The sequence below is a fragment of the Staurois parvus genome, unplaced genomic scaffold, assembly GCF_062004578.1.
Source record: "Staurois parvus isolate SC_StPar_1 unplaced genomic scaffold, SC_StPar_1.0 ptg000708l, whole genome shotgun sequence".
Taxonomy (NCBI): Eukaryota; Metazoa; Chordata; class Amphibia; order Anura; family Ranidae; genus Staurois; species Staurois parvus.
The window spans coordinates 8,283,118-8,307,460 of record NW_028318504.1 but is presented as its reverse complement, the minus strand read 5'-3'; the positions used below and the strand labels follow the sequence as shown (position 1 = coordinate 8,307,460).

Here is a 24,343-nt window from a genome sequence, read left to right as displayed (position 1 = left end):
GCTGGAGTTGGAACAGAGGGAGTCTAGGACCCAGGGGAACAAGAGTGCCAGTAGTTGTTGTTTGCAGCTCTTGCTGATGAAAACCTTGGAAGACTGATGATCCTCTGATCTTGGTACAGTAGTAGTAGGTAGAGCAGGTTTTGCAGATTGCCAGGTGTGCACCAGAGCAAGGCAAGTAGTGAGGACAAGAGACAGGAGCAATGTCATGGAATAGCCAGGGTCATCAACAGTCGGGCAGCACGGTACGGAATCAGAAGGAAAAGCCAAGGTCAGGAGCAGAGCCGAAGTCAGGAACCAGGAGCAGGAGAGCAATCAGAGTCAGGTGAGGAACAAGCCGGGTCAGCAACAAGGGAATCACACAGGAACAAGCAGGACACCAGTCAGCACTGAACATGAGCAGAGACACTCCTTAAATATACCATCTGGTGCCAATCTTCACCGTACGTGTGCATGTGTGTGATCGCGCATTTCCGGTCACGATTCATCTTGCCGGAAATCCCTTACACTACCAAATTGTCTTCCTACAGGTATAGAATATGTAGCACCCTACTAGTCAGCTAGGGGGCGATAAGAGCCTGACTGTTAGCTAGGAAGGCTGAGTAGCAGCCTGGGTGCGATAGCTAACAGGGGAGCTGAGAGGCTCTGCAGGCCAGCCCCTCTGGAATTTCCCCCTGCTCTAGAACTTTGGAGAAAAGTCTAGAAGCGGTGGGTGGATCTGAGGAGTGACTGGCTTGTACTCTTAAGGGATCCTGACCAATCCCCAAGAGGAGGCTTGGCAAGGGGCCAGGAATACCCTTAAAAGTTAGTGAGCCAGCTCAGTGTCAGAGAGCGAGGAGCCAGACACACAAGGAGGTGCAATTAAAGGTAGGTTTATTATACAAAAACAAGACAGAGTCTATGCAAGTCCAACAGCAACAGCAGATGACTTGGTAGAACAGTAGCCAGGAAGGATGGTCGCCAGAGCTGGGGTTAGAAGCCAGGAAGGGTGGTCGCCAGAGCCGGGGTCAGAAGCCAGGAAGGGTGGTCGCCAGAGCCGGGGTCAGAAGCCAGGAAGGATGGTCGCCAGAGCCAGGGTCAGAAGCCAGGAAGGAGTCTTGCCAAAGCCGAGTCGGTATCCAGGAGAGCAATGAAAAACTAAACAGGAGCTTGCTGCTGTGCAACAGACAGGACACGAATGCAATGGCCAGCTACAAACAGCAGACTTATATGTGATAAGCCGCCACCTCCTGGGGGAGGAGCCACAGGGGCTGAAAGCATAAAGGATCCCACAATGCTTTGCAGACACCTAAGATGGATGCCAGAACATATAGCAGCACAAGCCCTGAGGAAAGGTAGGACCTTGACACTCAACTGCAGGAGAGTTTGGGTGGAAGATGGAGAGGAAGATGTGAGGCTGAAGGCAGGAGCCTGGAAGGAGGCCCAGATGGAGATAAGGACTCACCTACAGGCAGTGGAGCTGGGAAAGATGAAAGGTTTAAACCCTCACCAGCCCCCAGTGCGAGGACCACCAGTGTGGCAGGGAAGGAGTGGCCCAGCTAGAGAGCCTGGTAGCAGCCACCAACCTACCAGCTGCACAGAAGGAGGACTGAATGAGTACCCTTGCACCTCTGAGCCTGATAGGAGAAGGAGCACTCTGGTGTAAAGCCTGATTCGTCACCTACTGGGGCTGTCTAATCTCTTATACTGAGAGGCACCAGATCCCCGGCTCAGGGATACCTACAGACAGCCAGCTAAAGGAAGAGGAGTTTATCTAGTGTCTGGGGTGGTACATTAGGAAATGCCGGCTAGCTCTCCAACAGAGATTGTGTTGCAGTGAAGGCTTGTAAATAGTTCCAAGAAGTCGTCCTCAGTTCATCAGTTCCATTGGGCATCCTGTACACCCCTAACTCTATCCCAGTAAAAATCCCCCTAATAAAATCACAAAAAAAACAAAGCTCAAGGACTGATCTCTGACTCCTGGTTGCAAGTCTGCGTGAAAATGCGTGTTGCCTGGCTGTGCAAGTCTATAGGGGGACCCGAAATCTTTGCAACTCATAAGGGGGTAGTGCTACAAATATTAAAAAAAGAGAAAAATATGTTTTTTCCCCTTTATGGTTGAACTAGATGGACTTCTTTTGTTTTCTTTTGTGGGCTTTCTTTTATTTTTATCTGGTGATACAGGAGTCAGAGAGCAGTCTGTTGTTTTTCAAAAGAACAAGCTTTCCTGCAGATGTATCAGTTACTTGGGTCAATCAAACCATTTAACACTGGCAGGGGTGTTTACAATGATCAGCTTTTTTTTATTCATGTAAAACTTTTATCCCAAAAGAAAAAAAGACTGTTTTGTACCTGCCTGTGTAACTGCAGTGTTAGCTGGAGTTCAGCTTCAATGTATTAGTGTTTCACTGCTAGTCCATCTAACACTCCTTCCCCCCGACTGACAATGCTGCATAGGTGCCCCCTGTGCTCCTCCATCCAGACTGGGGGAGCCCTCTCTAATTCAGGAGGTGTGCTACTGGCCAGATCATCAGGTGAAAACAGAGAAAAAAAAGCCTAAAAAAAGAAAACTAATGTAGCCACCATGTCTAACGATTGTTAAGCTGCAATATATAACATTTTTGGTTTGGGGTTTAATAGAGCATTCATTTAAAAGGCAAGAATTAGCATCATGTATGCATGTCATTCATACAATTCCTGCTGATCAGTGACTTATAGAGGGACTATGAGCATTCTGACACTGGGGGGAACTGACTTGGTGTCACTGACATCCCCACTGACTTGGTGTCACTGACATCCTTAGTGACACCAATACAGTGATCAGTGCTAATAAAAAGCACTGACACTGTACTAATGGCACTGGGCAGGAAGGGATTAACATGTGGGGCGATCAAAGGGTTAAATGTGCGCTGTTTTACTGTGTGCTGTGTGTGTGCTTTCAACTGTAAGCACATTGTTTTGTATGGCTCTGTTATGCAGAGCCATACAAAGCAGTGTAGAGGAGCTGACAGGGGAGAGATCTGTATTGTTTACATACAGTTCTCTCCCCCTGTTGGTATTACTTGGTGATCACCGGGTGCCGGAAAGTACTCACCGGCCGGGACATGGTGATTGACAGCCGAGGCGGCACGGGTAGGGCACGAGCTGTGATCATGCACGCCCCCTACCCGGAAATGCAAGATCACGTATATATACATGATTTTGCAAACCCCTGCCGCCCTGTAGCAGTATATTTGCTATATGGCGGAAAGAAAGCCGTTAACAACCCAACAGAAAGAGAAAGAGAGAGATTCTCTCATATCAGTTATACTAGTAGCACAACAGTAGGTCAACTCAAATACAGAATCATGAAATTTTAGCAATGAGTGATTCAACACACTCCAAAATCCAAGCAAAACTTGACTTTCTTGGTGGACTTACCCTCTAAGACCCACCCTGAATGGCAATCATAATCTACATCTACTGGCAGATGAAGGCCACTAGCTGTGAATGGGTTAAGAACATAGAGTCATTTAGTATTCTCTAGTACTTTATATAGCAAAACATTAGACAATGTAACAGAAAGTGCTGACACAAGTCAGCTGGGCCTCTTGGGAACAGACAACACAGAAACATGCAAATCATTTTACTCCAACACATCTATGGCCAGGCAATGGCTCTTCTTCTGTTTGAGTGCAATTTTCACCTTCGAATAACTCTTCAAGAATGAAAGAGACAAAAACTCTAAAAACTTTGTGTTCAACATCGCTTTGACATTTTTTTGGACGTTCTTTCCTCTATGTTTGCTGATTTTTCCTTCCTATTTAGAATATTAAAATATTATCATTTGTAATTAATGGAATTCCATACCTCCGGGCTTTATGTGACGGAAATGAGGAACAACTATTAGCAAAAATATGTAGGGATAGGACACACCCCTTTCCACGCCCCCCTTAGAGGAGAAAGGGGACTTTGTTCCAAATGAGGGACAGTCCCTCAAAATCAGGGACAGTTTGGAGCTATGTAATTCTAAAGTGGACTTGACCTTGGCCTAAGGCATGCCTATGGTAACAAAATAATTGAAATCAAGGCACCAAGTATAAGCATTACTTTTTGAAAGTATGTATATGCTGCTGGGAGGTCTGCATTCAAGTGAATGCATTGCTTTGCCCTGCATGGGTATTGCACCGATTCATTTTCACGGGACTCCGTCATCTTGCCAATGCAGTATTGGGAGGATATGGATGTGAGGTGTTTAAACACTGTCTATTTTAGTCAATTTTGATGTGATGAACAGGAATTCATGGAGCTTGATGCTGTTGTTGGGTAGGTGCAGCATGGTGCGGCGACAGTGATCACACAATGACCCGGAGTGCAGTAACCGATATATTGAAGAACTTGCAAACAGTACAAGAGCCCAGCGGGGAGCTCACCCTGTCGGGAACTTGCAGTCAATGCAGCGGAGAATCACCAGTAATAGGCTCAACCTGAAGACCAAGGGAGATGGAATGTAGCCTGGCTGGTCCAACCCAAGAGGGAGCTTTCCCTACTCCTCTGGAACCTTTACCTACCTCTAAGGCTGTCATTGACAGGCGGGTATGCTCTTCTTATACTAGCCATGTTGCAAATATGTGCCAAATCCTGGGGGACTTAAACAGACTCTGCAAGACCTAAGATTGCCACCAGGGTCACGTGGATGTAGAGTAGCCAACCAGAACACTGCTCCAGGGAACCACAGAGAAAACAAGTTTCCCTTGACGTCCCCTCCAGCTGCAGTACTGCTCCAGACAAGTGCCACCTACAGTGGAGAAAACAGACTGCAGCTGCCTACACTCATATACCAGGAGGCCAGAGGGAGTATCCCAGCAGAAACCAAATGTATAAAACACAAAGTGAGGACAACACTAACAGTTGTGTAGTTCAAAAATCTAAAATGTATTAGTGTTTATTTGGAATGACACCAAATTTTATAGCCAATGTGTTAGGGCCTCAGAGGATATCCAGGAGAAGTGCAAATGTATAAAACACAAAATGAGGGCCATACCAACTGTTGTAGGAAGCCTCAGTGAATAATCTGGGAGAAGCCCAAATGTGTAAAACACAAAGGGGTTGATTTACTAAAGACAATTAGACTGTGCACTTTTCACTCTGCAAGTGCAGTTGCTCCAGAGCTTAGTAAATGAGCAGAAGCTACTGACTTCCATCATCCAATCATGTTTTTTTTTTTATTTACCTTGCATGTGATGGGGTATTCTTGGCCAAAAGGAAGTTTTACCTAATTTATTATGCTCTGGAGCAACTGCACATGCGAGGGCAAAGTGTACAGTCTAATTGCCTTTAGTAAATCAACTGTGAGGGCCATACCAACTGTTGTGGGAAGCCTTTGAAATACCCTTGGAGAGGACTAAGTGTATATAATACAAAGTGAGGGCCATACCAAAATGGAAATAAAAACTAAGGAAGCCTCATGGAATACCCCTACAGAAGTCTAAATGTATAGAACACAAAGTGAGGGCCATACCAACTGTTGTAGGAAGCTTCAGGGAATGCCCCTGGAGAAGTCTAAATTTATAGAACACAAAGTGAGGGCCAAACCAACTGTTGTAGAAAGCCTTATGGAATACCCCTACGGAAGTCTAAATGTATAGAACACAAAGTGAGGGCCATACCAACTGGTGTAGGAAGCCTTGGAGAATACCACTGGAGAAGTCTAAATGTATAGAACACAAAGTGAGGGTCATACCAACTGTTGTAGGAAGCCTTGGAGAATACCACTGGAGAAGTCTAAATGCATAGAACACAAAGTGAGGGTCATACCAACTGGTGTAGGAAGCCTCAGGGAATACCCATAGAGTATGTATAAAACACAAATGAACATCATATGAACTATTGCAGAAGGCCTCGTGGAGTGCCCCAGGAGAAGTCCAAATGTATAAAAGACAAAGTGAGTGCCATACCAATAGTTAAAGAGTTAAAAAATGTAAAGTTTATTGCTCCTTATTTGGAGTGACACCAGATGTTATAACCGATGTGTTATTAAACCCCTTTTACGAGGGCCCCAAGGAATACCCAGAGAGAAGTCTAAGGCACAAAGGAGTTGATTTACTAAAACTGGGAAAAGCTAAATCTGGTTCCACTCTACATAGAAACCAACCAGCTTCCAGGGTTTTCTGTCAAAGCTTAATTGAACAAGTTGAAGTCAGGAGCTGATCGGCTATCATGTACAGATGCACCAGATTTTGCACTCTCCAGTTTTAGTGAATCAGCCCCAAAGTGAACACCGCACCAACTGTTGTAGGAGGCCTCACGAACCACTCCAGGAGTCCAAACATATAAAAGAGAAATCATATGTGAATGTACCATGAAAATCTGCACGAGTTCAGATAAATCATAAGCTGCCAACACTAAATTCTGATACAAAGAATTTGCAAGACATACAAATAATAATAATTAGCGCTACACTTTTATTTGTATATAAAAGAGAAGGTGTAATTCGCTGTACATATGTATGTCTTTTGTACCTTTTTGTATGCTCTGCTCACCCAATGTACCATAATGGCCTGTCTTTTCTAGTTACTCATTCTGCTATGTTTTCAACAAAATTAATACAAATTTGAAAAAGAGAAAGTGAGTGCCACACCAATAGTTGAAAAAATCCAAAAGTCTAAAGCAGTACAATGGAATGCCAACAGATGTTATAGCCAACATGTTTCGGGGGTTACTAAAGTCTCCCTTCATTGGGGCTTTTAAAGCTGTAAAGAACTAGGAGGCAGAACTTTTGGAAGAATGTTTCAGAAGCTAATGTTCCTTAATGCTAAAGAAGTAGTGAAGCAGTCAGGACAAAGTGGCAGTGTCCCTGCAAATAAACTCTTCTGCCCAACCCTCTTAAGGTCTGCTTTGATGGCATCAGTTTGAGACACCTCTAGGATCATTGACAGGTATATCTGACCTGCAGTTGACTTCCTTCTAACCTACTTTTGACCTACTTGAAGCAGGTTTTGCATTCCCGCATGTATGCAAAACCCTGTGAAGCACACGAAAAAGCCCATTGACATAAACCCATATACTCCTCTTGCTGAAATTGGTTGTGTCAGCAACCAAGGAAAGTTGTGATGACCCTCCCTGAGTCATGTGACAGTGTTAGCACTTAGGCCTGACAGCCAGTGACTAGGTCACAATCACATGGGAACAAGTCACATGCACTCCCATACCTGGAGGTTCTAAGGAGTATTGCTGGCTGTGAGGAAAGAAGCAGCAGTGAGGGAGCACTGGCAAGGTGAGTAAAAAGGGTCCTTACCAGGGGCGGACTGACAACTCATTGGGCCCCCGGGCAATAGGGGATCATGGGGCCCCTGTGTCCTTGCCCAAACTCAAAAAAGCCTATGAAAAAGGTACCAGGGGCATCTCATGGGGCCCCCTACTGATCCCAGGCCCTCGGGCAGTGCCCGAGTTTCCAAATGGTTAGTCCGCCCCTGGTCCTTACAAAGACACTGCCTGGGCAAGGTGATGGTGTCTCTTTAAATCTGACTTTTGGATGGGTTGGCCCTTTAACAGTCTTCATTAAAGTGGTAGTTCACCCTGGAATTACTTGCATAGCTCCATGTGTGACATCTATTCATGCTCCAGTTCTCAAACAATCAGCACTGGAAACAGGGGCATATTTACCACAATTCAAAAAGGCATTTGCCTATGGTGGCATTTTTTCAGGGGGGCAGCAGCATTTTTTAGGGGGGCAGCACCGCCCCACGAAAGAAGGGATGGAGGAAAGGACACACGCAGCATGGGGACCAGGTGGGATCTGAAAGAGGCTGCAGGCTGCTTGATGGTGTATGCAGAGCCTGACTCTTGTCCCCGGGGATGTCCGGAGCTGTGAAGTTGAGTGTCTTCTCTCTCGCCAGGGTGGGGGTGGTTGCCAGTGTGTATGGGGTGATGGTAGTGGAAGGCTCTCACGTCAGGGGGGGGCTGGAATGGGGTGTTGTTGGTCAATGTCAGGCTCTTATTGTGGGAGAGGGGGGTGTTTGTCAGGGTCTCTCCATGGGGGGAGCTGATTTTTTTGTTGCCTATGGCAGTACGTAACCTAAATACACCACTGACTGGAAACTGCCAGATATTCAACTCCTGGGGCTTGATTTACTAAGCCCCCATGCACACTGGATGCTTTGATAATGCTGGTAATGTTAGCTGTGTAAAGTCATGTTAAAAATTTGTTTTTCAGCTTTTTTTTAGCGTTTTCCCACGTTTTTCCACGTTTGCGTTTTTTAGCGTTTATTTTTAACAAAAATTTTTTTTGTCAAAAAAAGTCCAAAAATGCTGGTTTGCAGCATTTTACCGCGTTGTACCACGTTTTGCCTCGTTTTTCAGCATTAGAGCGTTTCTACAGCTAAAAAACTCCTCTAGAAACCCACTAGTCCTGGGTTATATTTCCAGCAAAAAAAACCTCCCAGCCAAAAATCATTGATTACAGTCTATATGTGTATGGACACATAGGATAACATGCTGGGGCGTTTACTGGCTGTAGAAAAAAACATCAAAAGCCAAAAATAGCCGCTGTAAAAACGTCCCGTGTGCATGACGACTAAAGCTGGAGAGTGCAAAATCCGGTGCTGCTGTGCATGGTAGCCAATCAGCTTCTAACTTCAGCTTGTTCAATTAAAGTGGTTTCAAAGCCTTAAAGTGGAGTTCCAGTTAAATAAAAAATAAATGAAAGTCAGCAGCTACAAAAACTGTAGCTGCTGACCTTTAAAATACAGACACTTACCTGTCCCTCGGTCCAGCGGTGTCCTCACCACGGCTGGTTGCACTGGCCCTCTTCTCTCCCTGGCACCGGCATCTTTAGTGTGGGCACTCAGCTGTGACAGCTTGCGGCTTCACAGCCGGGTGCCCACTGCGCATGCGCGAGTTGCGAAGTGCTTTGTGAATGGTCCCGTAGTCTTCTGGTGCCTGTCATGTGTCCTAGGAGACTACGGGGAGGACAACTTCTGTTTCCGATCACCTTAGGCGATTGCACCAGAAGTGGGAGTGGGTACCTGTCAAATTTTGGTACGTGCTCCCTCCCCACTCCCCAAAGGTGTTAACCTTAACAGGGAGTGGGGGACAAAGCATTAAAGTGGAACCTACCCTTTTGGGTGGAGCTCCACTTTAAGGTTTTTTTTTTTAACTTAACCCATTCTATGCATTAAAAGTAAAAAAATTTCTGTGCTGCAGGAATCCCCCCCCCCCTTTATTCTTACCTGAGCCCAAGCCTAACCAGCAGCTTCTCTTGCTGCTGTCTCCCTCCTCACTGGACAGACTGAATTAAGTGGGAGGCGTTGGCTCCCACTGCTGTCAATCAAATGCTGTGATGAGGGAACAGGGAGTGGGGCCGAGCCACCTGGTCTGTATCAATAAATGCAGGCAGGGCGGCTCAGGAGGAAGCCTGCACAAGTGCCCTCATGGCGGCACTCGCAGAAGAGGAGGAGCCTGGAGCGCAGGATTGGGGCTGCTCTGTGCAAAACCATTGTACAGATCATGAAAGTATAACATGTTTGTTATTTTACTAAAGAAAAACTGAAGGTTTAGTGTTACTTTGAGCTTTGACAAAAGAAATCCTGGAAGCTGATTGGTTTCTGCACCAGATTTTGCACTCTCCAGTTTTAGTAAATGAACCTCATGGTGTCACTTGCCCCCCTCCCTATATTATCCACATCACTAGCAACATCAGGGCACGGTGGAAGCATTTCCCAGTCAGGCTTTGCAATCACAAGACAAAAATAACATGGGGGGCAGAGTGACACCATAAATTGCTTGGTGTCACTGGTAAATGACTGGCAGTATCCAATGCTGATTGCTGGACAACCAGGGCATGGAGAGAAGTCAAAGATGGGGGCTATGCATTTATCAAGGTACAGATGTTAGATTGCTGTTTAATGTTAATTTAGTAATTTTATTGCAATCTCCCACTTTAAAAGAACTTGGTTGGCACTGTATGCTGGGACTATAGGGTGGCAGTTTGGCATCTTTGCAATAGCAATTTCAGATAGGATCAGTGAGGGAATGATTATTGACAGAGCTAAAGCAGACTTACCTGCCTCTCTACGACCAACAAATATATACCGTTCACATAATCTATGCAACAGTGGTAATTCTGAGAGACAAATTCAGGTCATGCTGTCATCTCAGCAGAACAGGCATGCAGAGTATTGCTGAGCATCAGTCAGCCGACCTCACTGTTATACCAATACAGAGCCATTCCTCCCTGCTACTGTATAGGGGGCCATTGTGTGAGAAACGTTTATAACATAAAAAACATGAAAATGAAATGCATTCTATTATTTTACCAAATCCTTTTTGTCTTGAATGATTTATATTGGTATGTGTGTGTCTAACATTCGGTTCCATTACACTGGTACATATTTATATGCAGGTGAAACTGCACACACAAAGAATGATAAGTTTTTATAATAAATGGCAGTTTCTTTTCTGCAAAAATGTCTCAGGAATAAAACCGTGTGTAAAATGCACTTGAAATGCACAATATGTGACTTTTACTGACATTTTATTAAAAGGAAGAATTACTTTTTCTACACATAAAAATACCATACAGGGCATACATGTTGAAAAGCATCTAAAATACACATGCAATTGCAGTTGTGTTCAAAATAATAGCAGTCAGACATCACTAACCGGATCAATCACTGTTTTTGGTAGAAATGATATTTCTTCATGGCAAATAATTTACTAGCAGGTGTAGTAGAGTAATAGAAATCCAACAGACGCAACAGTCATGACATGCATGCTGCTGATTCTGTGTAATTGAATCACTAATTGAAAGGGGCATGTTCAAAATAATAGCAGTGTGGAGTTCTATTAGTGAGGTCATTCATTCTTTGAAAAACAGGTGGCAATTATTGCCCTTATTTAAGGAAGGAAGGCAGCAAATGTTGTACATGCTGGTTACAGTGCATTTCTCTGTGAAATTCTGAGGAAAATGGGTCGTTCCAGACATTGTTCAGAAGAACAGCCTACCTTGATTAAAAAGTTGATTGGAGAGGGGAAAACATATAAAGAAGTGCAGAAAATGATAGGCTGCTCAGCTAGAATGATCACAAATGCTTTAAAATGGCAACCAAAACCTGAAAGACGTGGAAGAAAGCGAAAAACTACCATTCGAATGGATAGAAGAATAGCCAAAATGACAAGGACTCAGCCAACAATCAGCTCCAGGAAGATGAAAGAAGGTGTGACGTTCCCTGTGAGGACTGTTACAATTATAAGACGCCTATGTGAAGCCAAGCTATCTGCAAGAAGCCCCCGCAAAGTCCCACGGTTGGAAAAAGGACATGTGCTGAAGAGGTTACAATTTGCCAAAGAGCACATTGACTGGCCTAAAGAGAAATGGCGCAACATTTTGTGGACTGATGAAAGTAAGATTGTTCTTTTTGGGTCTAGTGGCCGGAGACAGTTTGTCAGACGACCCCCAAACACTGAATTCAAGCCACAGTACACTGTGAAGACAGTGAAGCATGGTGGTGCAAGCATCATGATATGGGGATGTTTCTCATACTACGGTGTTGGTCCTATTTATCGCATACCAGGGATCATGGATCAGTTTGAATACATCAGAATACTTGAAGAGGTCATGCTGCCTTATGCTGAAGAGGAAATGCCCTTGAAATGGGCGTTCCAACAAGACAACGACCCCAAACACACCAGTAAACGTGCAACATCTTGGTTCCAGACCAACAAGATTGACGTTATGGAGTGGCCAGCCCAATCCAACAGAAAACTTGTGGGGTGACATCAAAAATGCAGTTTCTGAGGCAAAACCAAGAAATAGAGAAGAACTGTGGAATGTCGTCCAATCATCCTGGGCTGGAATACCTGATCACAGCGGCCAGAAGTTGGGTGACTCCATGCAACACAGATGTACAGCAGTTCTCAGAAACAGTGCGACTACAACCAAATATTCATTAAGTGATTCAAAGGGAAGCAAAATCTTCAAACATTTTTCAGTTTATATAGTGAATGTTTGAGTTTGTAAAGAAGAATACAAACACTGCTATTTTTTTGAACAGTCTAATATTCACTTTTCTTCAATTTTTTTAGAGGAACAACACAAATTTGATCTATTTTTCTTCATGTTTTGATTTGGAATAGAATGTGTCGGGTTCCCAATGCATTTGTGTGTATGGAAATAAAAGCTATTAGAAGGATTTTCAGCTTTATTCACTTTTTTCAACACACTGCTATTATTTTGAACACAACTGTATATACAAAAATGAAATACAAAAGTGTCAACCAACCCTTAGACTAGAAATTCATTCAGTATAAAATATAATAAAAAAAAAAATTATCTATGTATGTATGTATGTATGTATGTATATATATATATATATATATATATATATATATATATATATATATATACAGTGGGGATCGAAAGTTTGGGCACCCCAGCTAAAAATGTGTATTAATGTGCATAAAGAAGCCAAGGAAAGATGGAAAAATCTCCAAAAGGCATCAAATTACAGATTAGACATTCTTATAATATGTCAACAAAAGTTAGATTTTATTTCCATCATTTACACTTTCAAAATAACAGAAAACAAAAAAATGGTGTCTGCAAAAGTTTGGGCACCCTGCAGAATTTATAGCATGCACTGCCCCCTTTGCAATGCTGAGACCTGCCAGTGTCATGGATTGTTCTCAATCATCGTCTGGGAAGACCAGGCGATGTCAATCTCAAAGGTTGATGAGTCAGACTCATCTGACCTTGCCCCAACAATCAGCACCATGGGTTCTTCTAAGCAGTTGTCTAGAAAACTGAAACTGAAAATAGTTGACGCTCACAAAGCTGGAGAAGGCTATAAGAAGATAGCAAAGCGTTTTCAGATGTCAATATCCTCTGTTCGGAATGTAATTAAGAAATGGCAGTCATCAGGAACAGTGGACGTTAAAGCAAGATCTGGAAGACCAAAAAAAATATCAGACAGAACAGCTTGCAGGATTGTGAGAAAAAAAAATTCAAAACCCACGTTTGACTGCACAATCCCTCCACAAAGATCTGGCAGACACTGAAGTTGTGGTACACTATTCCACCATAAAGAGATACTTGTATAAATATGGTCTTCATGGAAGAGTCATCAGAAGAAAACCTCTTCTACATCCTCACCACAAAAATCATCGTTTGAACTTTGCAAATGAACATATAGACAAGCCTGATGCATTTTGGAAAAAGTTCTGTGGACCGATGAGGTTAAAATTGAACTTTTTGGCCGGAATGAGCAAAGGTACGTTTGGAGAAGAAGGGGCACAGAATTGAATGAAAAGAACCTCTGTCCAACTGTTAAGCATGGGGTTGGATCAATCATGCTTTGGGGTTGTGTTGCAGCCAGTGGCACAGGGAACATATCACAAGTAGAAGGAAAAATGGATTCAATAAAATTTCAGCAAATTTTGGATGGTAACTTGATGCCATCTGTGAAAAAGCTGAAGTTAAAGAGAGGACGGCTTCTACAAATGGATAATGATCCTAAACACACCTCGAATTCCACGGGGGATTACATCAAGAGGCGTAAACTGAAGGTTTTGCCATGGCCTTCACAATCTCCTGACCTCAACATAATTGAAAATCTATGGATAGACCTTAAAAGAGCAGTGCGTGACAGACAGCCCAGAAATCTCAAAGAACTGGAAGACTTTTGTAAGGAAGAATGGGCAAAGATACCTCAAACAAGAATTGAAAGACTCTTGGCTGGCTACAAAAAGCGTTTACAAGCTGTGATACTTGCCAAAGGGGGCAGTACAAGATATTAACTCTGCAGGGTGCCCAAACTTTTGCAGACGCCATTTTTTTGTTTTCTGTTATTTTTAAAGTGTAAATGATGGAAATAAAATCTAACTTTTGTTGACATATTATAAGAATGTCTAATCTGTAATTTGATGCCTTTTGGAGATTTTTCCATCTTTCCTTGGCTTCTTTATGCACATTAATACAAATTTTTAACTGGGGTGCCCAAACTTTCGATCCCCACTGTATATATATAGATTGGTCATGACTACCCTAAAAATAGACACTACATAGGCAGCAACTGACAATGCTGCAGCAGTCATAACAGTGCCCTGGCTAAGTTTATTATAGGATAGGCTGCGGCCCCAGTCCTTGCTCATTTGGCACAGTATGGTCAGTCACCGACTTCACTCTGCAACACAGGCCTGCTGCATTCAGCTCAACTTGTCACCACTGTTATTTTCTGCAACTCAAGTTACACAGCATTGCCAGTGACCCAGCACTAATTACTCTGCACTGGCTGTGACAATATACCTATTACAGTGTACTGCCAGTGACCTACTTTATATTACCCCCACGAGTGCGACAATACACATATCACAGCACACAGCATTGCCAATAACCTGTGTCATATTACACATTTTTACCTGTGACCTCTTTATTATTGCACAGCCATACCTGCGATGTGTCATACTATGTAGCTATACCTCTGGCCTATATCCTATTACATAACCAAACCTGTGTCTTAGTATACAGCCAAATCTGTGACCTGTATCATATTACAGAGTTGTACCTGTGATCTGAGTCTCATATTACATAAGCATACCCATGTATAGCCAAATCTTTGACTTACTTCATATTATATAGCCATTTCTGTGGCCTGTTTTATATTGCAGAGCCATGCCTGTAACCTGTGTCTTATTACACATCCATACCTGTGACCTGTCTCTTATTACACATCCATACCTGTAACCAGTCTCATATTACACATCCATACCTGTCACCTGTCTCATATTACACATCCATACCTGTGACCTGTCTCATATTACACATCCATATCTGTGACCTGTCTCATATTACACATCCATACTTGTGACCTGTCTCATATTACACATCCATACCTGTGACCTGTCTCATATTACACATCCATATCTGTGACCTGTCTCATATTACACATCCATACCTTTGACCTGTCTCATATTACACATCCATACTTGTGACCTGTCTCATATTACACATCCATACCTTTGACCTGTCTCATATTACACATCCATATCTGTGACCTGTCTCATATTACACATCCATACCTTTGACCTGTCTCATATTACACATCCATACTTGTGACCTGTCTCATATTACACATCCATACCTGTGACCTAACTCATATTACAAAGCCATGCCTGTAACCTGTGTCTAATTACACATCCATACCTGTGACCTGTCTCATATTACACATCCATACTTGTGACCTGTCTCATATTACACATCCATACCTGTGACCTGTCTCATATTACAAAGCCATGCCTGTAACCTGTGTCTTATTACACATCCATACCTGTGACCTGTCTCATATTACACATCCATACCCGTGACCTGTCTCATATTACAAATCCATACCTGTGACCTGTCTCATATTACACATCCATACCTGTGACCTGTCTCATATCACAAAGCCATGCCTGTAACCTGTGTCTTATTACACATCCATACCTGTGACCTGTCTCATATTACAGAGCCATGCCTGTAACCTGTGTCTTATTACACATCCATACCTGTGAACATTCTCATATTACAGAGCCATGCCTGTAACCTGTGTCTTATTACACATCCATACCAGTGACCAGCCTCTTATTACACATCCATACCTGTGACCCAGGGGCGGACTGACCATTTGGGAACTCGGGCACTTCCCGAGGGCCTGGGGTCAGTAGGGAGCCTCATGAGATGCCCCTGGTACCTTTCATAGGCTTTTTTGGGTGTGGTTTGAGTGTGGGCGTAGACACAGGGGCCCTATGATCCCCTATACCCGAGGACCCCATGAGTTGTCAGTCCACCCCTGCTGTGACCTGTCTCATATTACACATCCATACCTGTGACCTGTCTCATATTACACATCCATACCTGTGACCTGTCTCATATTACACATCCATACCGGTGACCTGTCTCATATTACAGAGCCATGCCTGTAACCTGTGTCTTATTACACATCCATACCTGTGACCTGTCTCATATTACACATCTATACCTGTGACCTGTCTCATATTACACATCCATACCTGTGACCTGTCTCATATTACACATCCATACCTGTCACCTGTCTCATATTACACATCCATACCTGTCACCTGTCTCATATCACAAAGCCATGCCTGTGACCTGTGTCTTATTACACATCCATACCTGTGACCTGTCTCATATTACACATCCATACCTGTGACCTGTCTCATATTACACATCCATACCTGTGACCCAAGGGCGGACTGACCATTTGGGAACTCCGGCACTTCCTGAGGGCCTGGGGTCAGTAGGGAGCCTCATGAGATGCCCCTGGTACCTTTCATAGGCTTTTTTGGGTGTGGTTTGAGTGTGGACGTAGACACAGGGGCCCCATGATCTCCTATTGCCCAAGGGCCCCATGAGTTGTCAGTCCACCCCTGCTGTGACCCGTCTCATATTACAGAGCCATGCCTGTAACCTGTGTCTTATTACACATCCATACCTGTGACCTGTCTCATATTACACATCCATACCTTTGACCTGTCTCACATTACACATCCATACCTGTGACCTGTCTCTTATTACACATCCATACCTGTGACCTGTCTCATTATACACATCCATACCTGTGACCTGTCTCACATTACACATCCATACCTTTGACCTGTCTCATATTACACATCCATACCTTTGACCTGTCTCATATTACACATCCATACCTGTGACCTGTCTCATATTACACATCCATACCTGTGAGCTGTCTCATATTACACATCCATACCTGTGACCTGTCTCATATTACACATCCATACCTGTGAGCTGTCTCATATTACACATCCATACCTGTGACCTGTCTCATATTACACATCCATACCGGTGAACTATCTCATATTACACATCCATACCTGTGACCTGTCTCATATTACACATCCATACCTGTGAGCTGTCTCATATTACACATCCATACCTGTGACCTGTCTCATATTACACATCCATACCTGTGACCTGTCTCATATTACACATCCATACCTGTGACCTGTCTCATATTACACATCCATACCGGTGAACTGTCTCATATTACACAGCCATACCGGTGACCTGTCTCATATTACACAGCCATACCTGTGACCTGTCTCATATTACAAAGCCATGCCTGTAACCTGTGTCTTATTACACATCCATACCTGTGACCTGTCTCATATTACACATCCATACCTGTCACCTGTCTCATATTACACATCCATACCTGTGACCTGTCTCATATTACACAACCATACCTGCGACCTGTCTCATATTACACATCCATACCTCTCACCTGTCTCATATTACACATATATACCTGTGACCTGTCTCATATCACAAAGCCATGCCTGTGACCTGTGTCTTATTACACATCCATACCTGTGACCTGTCTCATATTACACATCCATACCTGTGACCTGTCTCTTATTACACATCCTTACCTGTGACCTGTCTCATATTACACATCCATACCTGTGACCTGTCTCATATTACACATCCATACCTGTGACCCAAGGGCGGACTGACCATTTGGGAACTCCGGCACTTCCTGAGGGCCTGGGGTCAGTAGGGAGCCTCATGAGATGCCCCTGGTACCTTTCATAGGCTTTTTTGGGTGTGGTTTGAGTGTGGACGTAGACACAGGGGCCCCATGATCTCCTATTGCCCAAGGGCCCCATGAGTTGTCAGTCCACCCCTGCTGTGACCCGTCTCATATTACAGAGCCATGCCTGTAACCTGTGTCTTATTACACTTCCATACCTGTGACCTGTCTCATATTACACATCCATACCTTTGACCTGTCTCACATTACACATCCATACCTGTGACCTGTCTCTTATTACACATCCATACCTGTGACCTGTCTCATTATACACATCCATACCTGTGACCTGTCTCACATTACACATCCATACCTTTGACCTGTCTCATATTACACATCCATACCTTTGACCTGTCTCATATTACACATCCATACCTGTGACCTGTCTCATATTACACATCCATACCTGTGAGCTGTCTCATATTACACATCCATACCTGTGACCTGTCTCATATTACACATCCATACCTGTGACCTGTCTCATATTACACATCCATACCTGTGACCTGTCTCATATTACACATCCATACCGGTGAACTGTCTCATATTACACAGCCATACCGGTGACCTGTCTCATATTACACATCCATACCTGTGACCTGTCTCATATTACACATCCATACCTGTGAGCTGTCTCATATTACACATCCATACCTGTGACCTGTCTCATATTACACATCCATACCTGTGACCTGTCTCATATTACACATCCATACCTGTGACCTGTCTCATATTACACATCCATACCGGTGAACTGTCTCATATTACACAGCCATACCGGTGACCTGTCTCATATTACACAGCCATACCTGTGACCTGTCTCATATTACAAAGCCATGCCTGTAACCTGTGTCTTATTACACATCCATACCTGTGACCTGTCTCATATTACACATCCATACCTGTCACCTGTCTCATATTACACATCCATACCTGTGACCTGTCTCATATTACACAACCATACCTGCGACCTGTCTCATATTACACATCCATACCTCTCACCTGTCTCATATTACACATCCATACCTGTGACCTGTCTCATATCACAAAGCCATGCCTGTGACCTGTGTCTTATTACACATCCATACCTGTGACCTGTCTCATATTACACATCCATACCTGTGACCTGTCTCTTATTACACATCCTTACCTGTGACCTGTCTCAAATTACACATCCATACCTGTGACCTGTCTCATATTACACATCCATACCTGTGACCCAAGGGCGGACTGACCATTTGGGAACTCCGGCACTTCCTGAGGGCCTGGGGTCAGTAGGGAGCCTCATGAGATGCCCCTGGTACCTTTCATAGGCTTTTTTGGGTGTGGTTTGAGTGTGGACGTAGACACAGGGGCCCCATGATCTCCTATTGCCCAAGGGCCCCATGAGTTGTCAGTCCACCCCTGCTGTGACCCGTCTCATATTACAGAGCCATGCCTGTAACCTGTGTCTTATTACACTTCCATACCTGTGACCTGTCTCATATTACACATCCATACCTTTGACCTGTCTCACATTACACATCCATACCTGTGACCTGTCTCTTATTACACATCCATACCTGTGACCTGTCTCATTATACACATCCATACCTGTGACCTGTCTCACATTACACATCCATACCTTTGACCTGTCTCATATTACACATCCATAGCTTTGATCTGTCTCATATTACACATCCATACCTGTGACCTGTCTCATATTACACATCCATACCTGTGACCTGTCTCATATTACACATCCATACCTGTGACCTGTCTCATATTACACATCCATACCTGTGACCTGTCTCATATTACACATCCATACCTGTGACCTGTCTCATATTACACATCCATACCGGTGAACTGTCTCATATTACACAGCCATACCGGTGACCTGTCTCATATTACACATCCATACCTGTGACCTGTCTCATATTACAAAGCCATGCCTGTAACCTGTGTCTTATTACACATCCATACCTGTGACCTGTCTCATATTACACATCCATACCTGTCACCTGTCTCATATTACACATCCAAACCTGTGACCTGTCTCATATTACACAACCATACCTGCGACCTGTCTCATATTACACATCCATACCTCTCACCTGTCTCATATTACACATCCATACCTGTGACCTGTCTCATATTACACATCCATACCTTTGACCTGTCTCACATTACACATCCATACCTGTGACCTGTCTCTTATTACACATCCATACCTGTGACCTGTCTCATATTACACATCCATACCTGTGACCTGTCTCTTATTACACATCCATACCTGTGACCTGTCTCATTATACACATCCATACCTGTGACCTGTCTCATATTACACATCCATACCTTTGACCTGTCTCATATTACACATCCATACCTTTGACCTGTCTCATATTACACATCCATACCTGTGACCTGTCTCATATTACACATCCATACCTGTGAGCTGTCTCATATTACACATCCATACCTGTGACCTGTCTCATATTACACATCCATACCTGTGACCTGTCTCATATTACACATCCATACCTGTGACCTGTCTCATATTACACATCCATACCGGTGAACTGTCTCATATTACACAGCCATACCGGTGACCTGTCTCATATTACACAGCCATACCTGTGACCTGTCTCATATTACAAAGCCATGCCTGTAACCTGTGTCCTATTACACATCCATACCTGTGACCTGTCTCATATTACACATCCATACCTGTCACCTGTCTCATATTACACATCCATACCTGTGACCTGTCTCATATTACACAACCATACCTACGACTTGTCTCATATTACACATCCATACCTCTCACCTGTCTCATATTACACATCCATACCTGTGACCTGTCTCATATCACAAAGCCATGCCTGTGACCTGTGTCTTATTACACATCCATACCTGTGACCTGTCTCATATTACACATCCATACCTGTGACCTGTCTCTTATTACACATCCTTACCTGTGACCTCTCTCATATCACAGAGAACAGCCAATGATCTCATATTTCACAAGACTGCTAGTTGAGATATATATATATATATATATATATATATATATATATATATATATATATATATATATACGCACACAGTATACTGTACTAGTGTATTATATCCTGCCAGTGACCTAGTTTATATAACATACATATCATTGTTCATCTCATCCTATGTTCACACTGTTAGTGACTGTACATATTGCCGGGACTTGTCACCTTCTATTTACAAAGTTACCAGTGACCCAACTTAACTGTCACTCTCAGTCATCATTGACATAGTGCCAGTGACCAGTATTTAGGTTTTGTGCTGCCCCACAGGGAGAGATTGACATTGACCAACAACACCCCTGCCCCCCACCCAAGGGAGCCTTCCACTACCACTGCCCCCCATACACCAGCCACCATCCCCCATGGAGAGACAGAGAGAGAGAGAGAGAGAGAGGGAGAGACTCACCTTCACAGCTCTGGACATCCCCGGGAACGAGAGTTGGGCTCCGCATACACCGTCATGAAACCCACAGCATCTCTTGGAAACCACCAGGTCCCCATGCCATGTGTGTCCCTTCTTCCATCCCTTCTTCCAAGGGGCAGTGCTCCCCCCTGAAAAATGCTGCCCTAGGCAAATGCCTTGTTTGCCTTGTGGTAAATACACCCCTGCCAGTGACAACATACACATTACACAGTACTGACTATCCTGCCAGTGAACCAACCTAATAGATTTACCTGTGTGAAGTATGAATGCCAATTACCTTATACATACTGCAGAGTCCTGTCTCACATTAGACGTCAGTCACTATCTATATACTCTAAGAAAACATGACGGCCGGCAACTATATACATATCACAGAGACCTTCCAATGACTATACTGGTGTCACACACCCCTTCCAGTGATTATACTGGTGTCACACACCCCTTCCAGTGACTATACTGGTGTCACACACCCCTTCCAGTGACTATACTGGTATCACACGCCCCTTCCAGTGACTATACTGGTATTACTCAGCCCCTCCAATGACTATACTGGTGTCACACAGCCCTTCCAGTAACAATACTGGTATCACACAGCCCTTCCAGTGACTATAATGGTGTCACACAGCCCCTCCAGTGACAATAATATCACACACCCCTTCCAGTGACTATACTGGTATCACACACCCCTTTCCAGTGACTATACTGGTGTCACAAAGCCCTTCCAGTGACAATAATGGTGTCACAAAGCCCTTCCAGCAACAAAACTGGTATCACACAACCCTTCCAGTAACTATACTGGTTTAACATACCCCATCCAATGACTATACTAGTGTCACACAGCCCCTCCAGTGACTATAATGTCACCCACCCCTTCCAGTGATTATACTGGTGTCACACAGCCCCTTCAGTGACACCTTCTGGTGTCATACAGCTTCCAGTAACAAAACTGGTATCACACAGCCCCTCCAGTGACTATACTGGTGTCACACACCCCTTCCAGTAACAATACTGGTATCACACAGCCCATCCACTGACTATATTATCACACACCCTTCCAATAACAATACGTGTTTCACACACCCCTTCCAGTGACTATACTGGTATCATACACCACTTCCAGTGACTTTACTGGTGTCACACAGCCCTTCCAGTGACTGTACTGTTGTCACACACCGCTTCCAGTGACTATACTGCTGTCACACAGCCATTCCAGTGACTATACTGGTATCACACAGCCCCTCCAGTGAATATAGTATCACACACCCCTTCCATTGACTATACTGGTGTCACACACCCCTTCCAGTGACTATACTGGTATCACACAGCCATTACAGTGACTATACAGGTATCACACAGCCCTTCCAGTGATGATACTGGTGTCACACACCCCTTCCAGTGATTATACTGGTGTCACACACCTCTTCCAGTGACTATACTGGTGTCACACACCCCTTCCAGTAACAATACTGGTATCACACACCCCATCCAGTGACTATACTGGTGTCACACACTCCTTCCAGTGATTATACTGGTGTCACACACCTCTTCCAGTGACTATACTGGTGTCACACACCCCTTCCAGTAACAATACTGGTATCACACACCCCATCCAGTGACTATACTGGTGTCACACACTCCTTCCAGTGACTATACTGGTGTCACACACCCCTTCCAGTAACAATACTGGTGTCACACACCCCTTCCAGTAACAATACTGGTGTCACACACCCCTTCCAGTAACAATACTGGTGTCACACACCCCTTCCAGTGACTATACTGGTGTCACACACTCCTTCCAGTGACTATACTGGTGTCATACAGCCCTTGCAGTGCCAATGATAGATCCCTTCCAGTGTCTGCTCTCCTCAGTCCCCCTGGTTGGAGATGACATCATCGGATGATGACTTTTGCTGCACTGCAGTATCTCCATCCCTCCCCGACCACCCGACCCCCCCATAGTGATGGGCACCCACCTCTGTGTCGGGGGTCCTCCAGCTGGCATCTTTTCGGCTCCTGTGCGGGGAAGGCATCGGGTCACCGTGTGATGAGTACAGGGGAGGGGGCTGGCGACGATGGCCGAGATCTACATGTCCTGCTGCCCACCCAGCCGGCTCACCTGGGCGCCCCCTCCATCCCCTGTGCCAGGAATAGATCCAGCGGAGGGGGCTGCAGCTGTCAGTGTGCCCCGGAGGGCAGCAGTCACTCACACTGACAGCCGGCGATGTCCTCCTCCCACCTCCCCGCCCGCAGTGCCAGCATCACTGGTCCAGCACAGCCCTCATCTCCTCCTCATCACAGCCCTCATCTCCTCCTCCTCATCACAGCCCTCATCTCCTCCTCATCACAGCCCTCATCTCCTCATCATCATCATCATCATCACAGCCCTCATCTCCTCCTCATCACAGCCCTCATCTCCTCCTCATCACAGCCCTCATCTCCTCCTGATCATCACAGCCCTCATCTCCTCCTCATCATCATCATCATCACAGCCCTCATCTCCTCCTCATCACAGCCCTCATCTCCTACTCCTCATCATCATCATAGCCCTCCGCTCCTCATCATCAGAGCCCTCATCTCCTCCTCATCATCATCATCACAGCCCTCATCTCCCAATCATCATCATCACAGCCCTCCACTCCTCATCATCACAGCCCTCATCTCCTCCTCCTCATCATCATCACAGTCCTCATCTCCCAATCATCATCATCATCATCACAGCCCTCCACTCCTCATCATCACAGCCCTCATCTCCTCCTCATCATCACAGCCCTCCGCTCCTCATCATCACAGCCCTCATCTCCTCCTGATCATCACAGCCCTCATCTCCTCATCATCATCATCACAGCCCTCATCTCCTCCTGATCATCACAGCCCTCATCTCCTCATCATCATCATCATCACAGCCCTCATCTCCTCCTCATCACAGCCCTCATCTCCTACTCCTCTTCATCATCATAGCCCTCCGCTCCTCATCATCACAGCCCTCATCTCCTCCTCATCATCATCATCACAGCCCTCATCTCCCAATCATCATCATCATCATCACAGCCCTCCACTCCTCATCATCACAGCACTCATCTCCTCCTCATCATCATCATCACAGCCCTCTGCTCCTCATCATCACAGCCCTCATCTCCTCCTGATCATCACAGCCCTCATCTCCTCATCATCATCATCACAGCCCTCATCTCCTCCTCATCACAGCCCTCATCTCCTCATCATCATCATCATCATCATCACAGCCCTCATCTCCTCCTCATCATCATCATCACAGCCCTCATCTCCTCCTCCTCATCATCATCACAGATCTCCGC

The 24,343-nt window shown here is 44.6% G+C and overlaps 1 protein-coding gene across 1 annotated transcript in view; it reads right to left on the bottom strand.

The window, feature by feature from the left end:
* The window catches only part of LZTS3 (leucine zipper tumor suppressor family member 3), a 180,637-nt gene extending 157,364 nt beyond the window's left edge, over positions 1 to 23,273 (bottom strand). Inside the window, exon 1 of the mRNA XM_089653363.1 lies at positions 23,003 to 23,273. The gene's annotated coding sequence lies outside the window, so the exon portion shown is untranslated. The remainder of the gene's footprint in view (positions 1 to 23,002) is intronic.
* Positions 23,274 to 24,343: the final 1,070 nt, after the last annotated feature.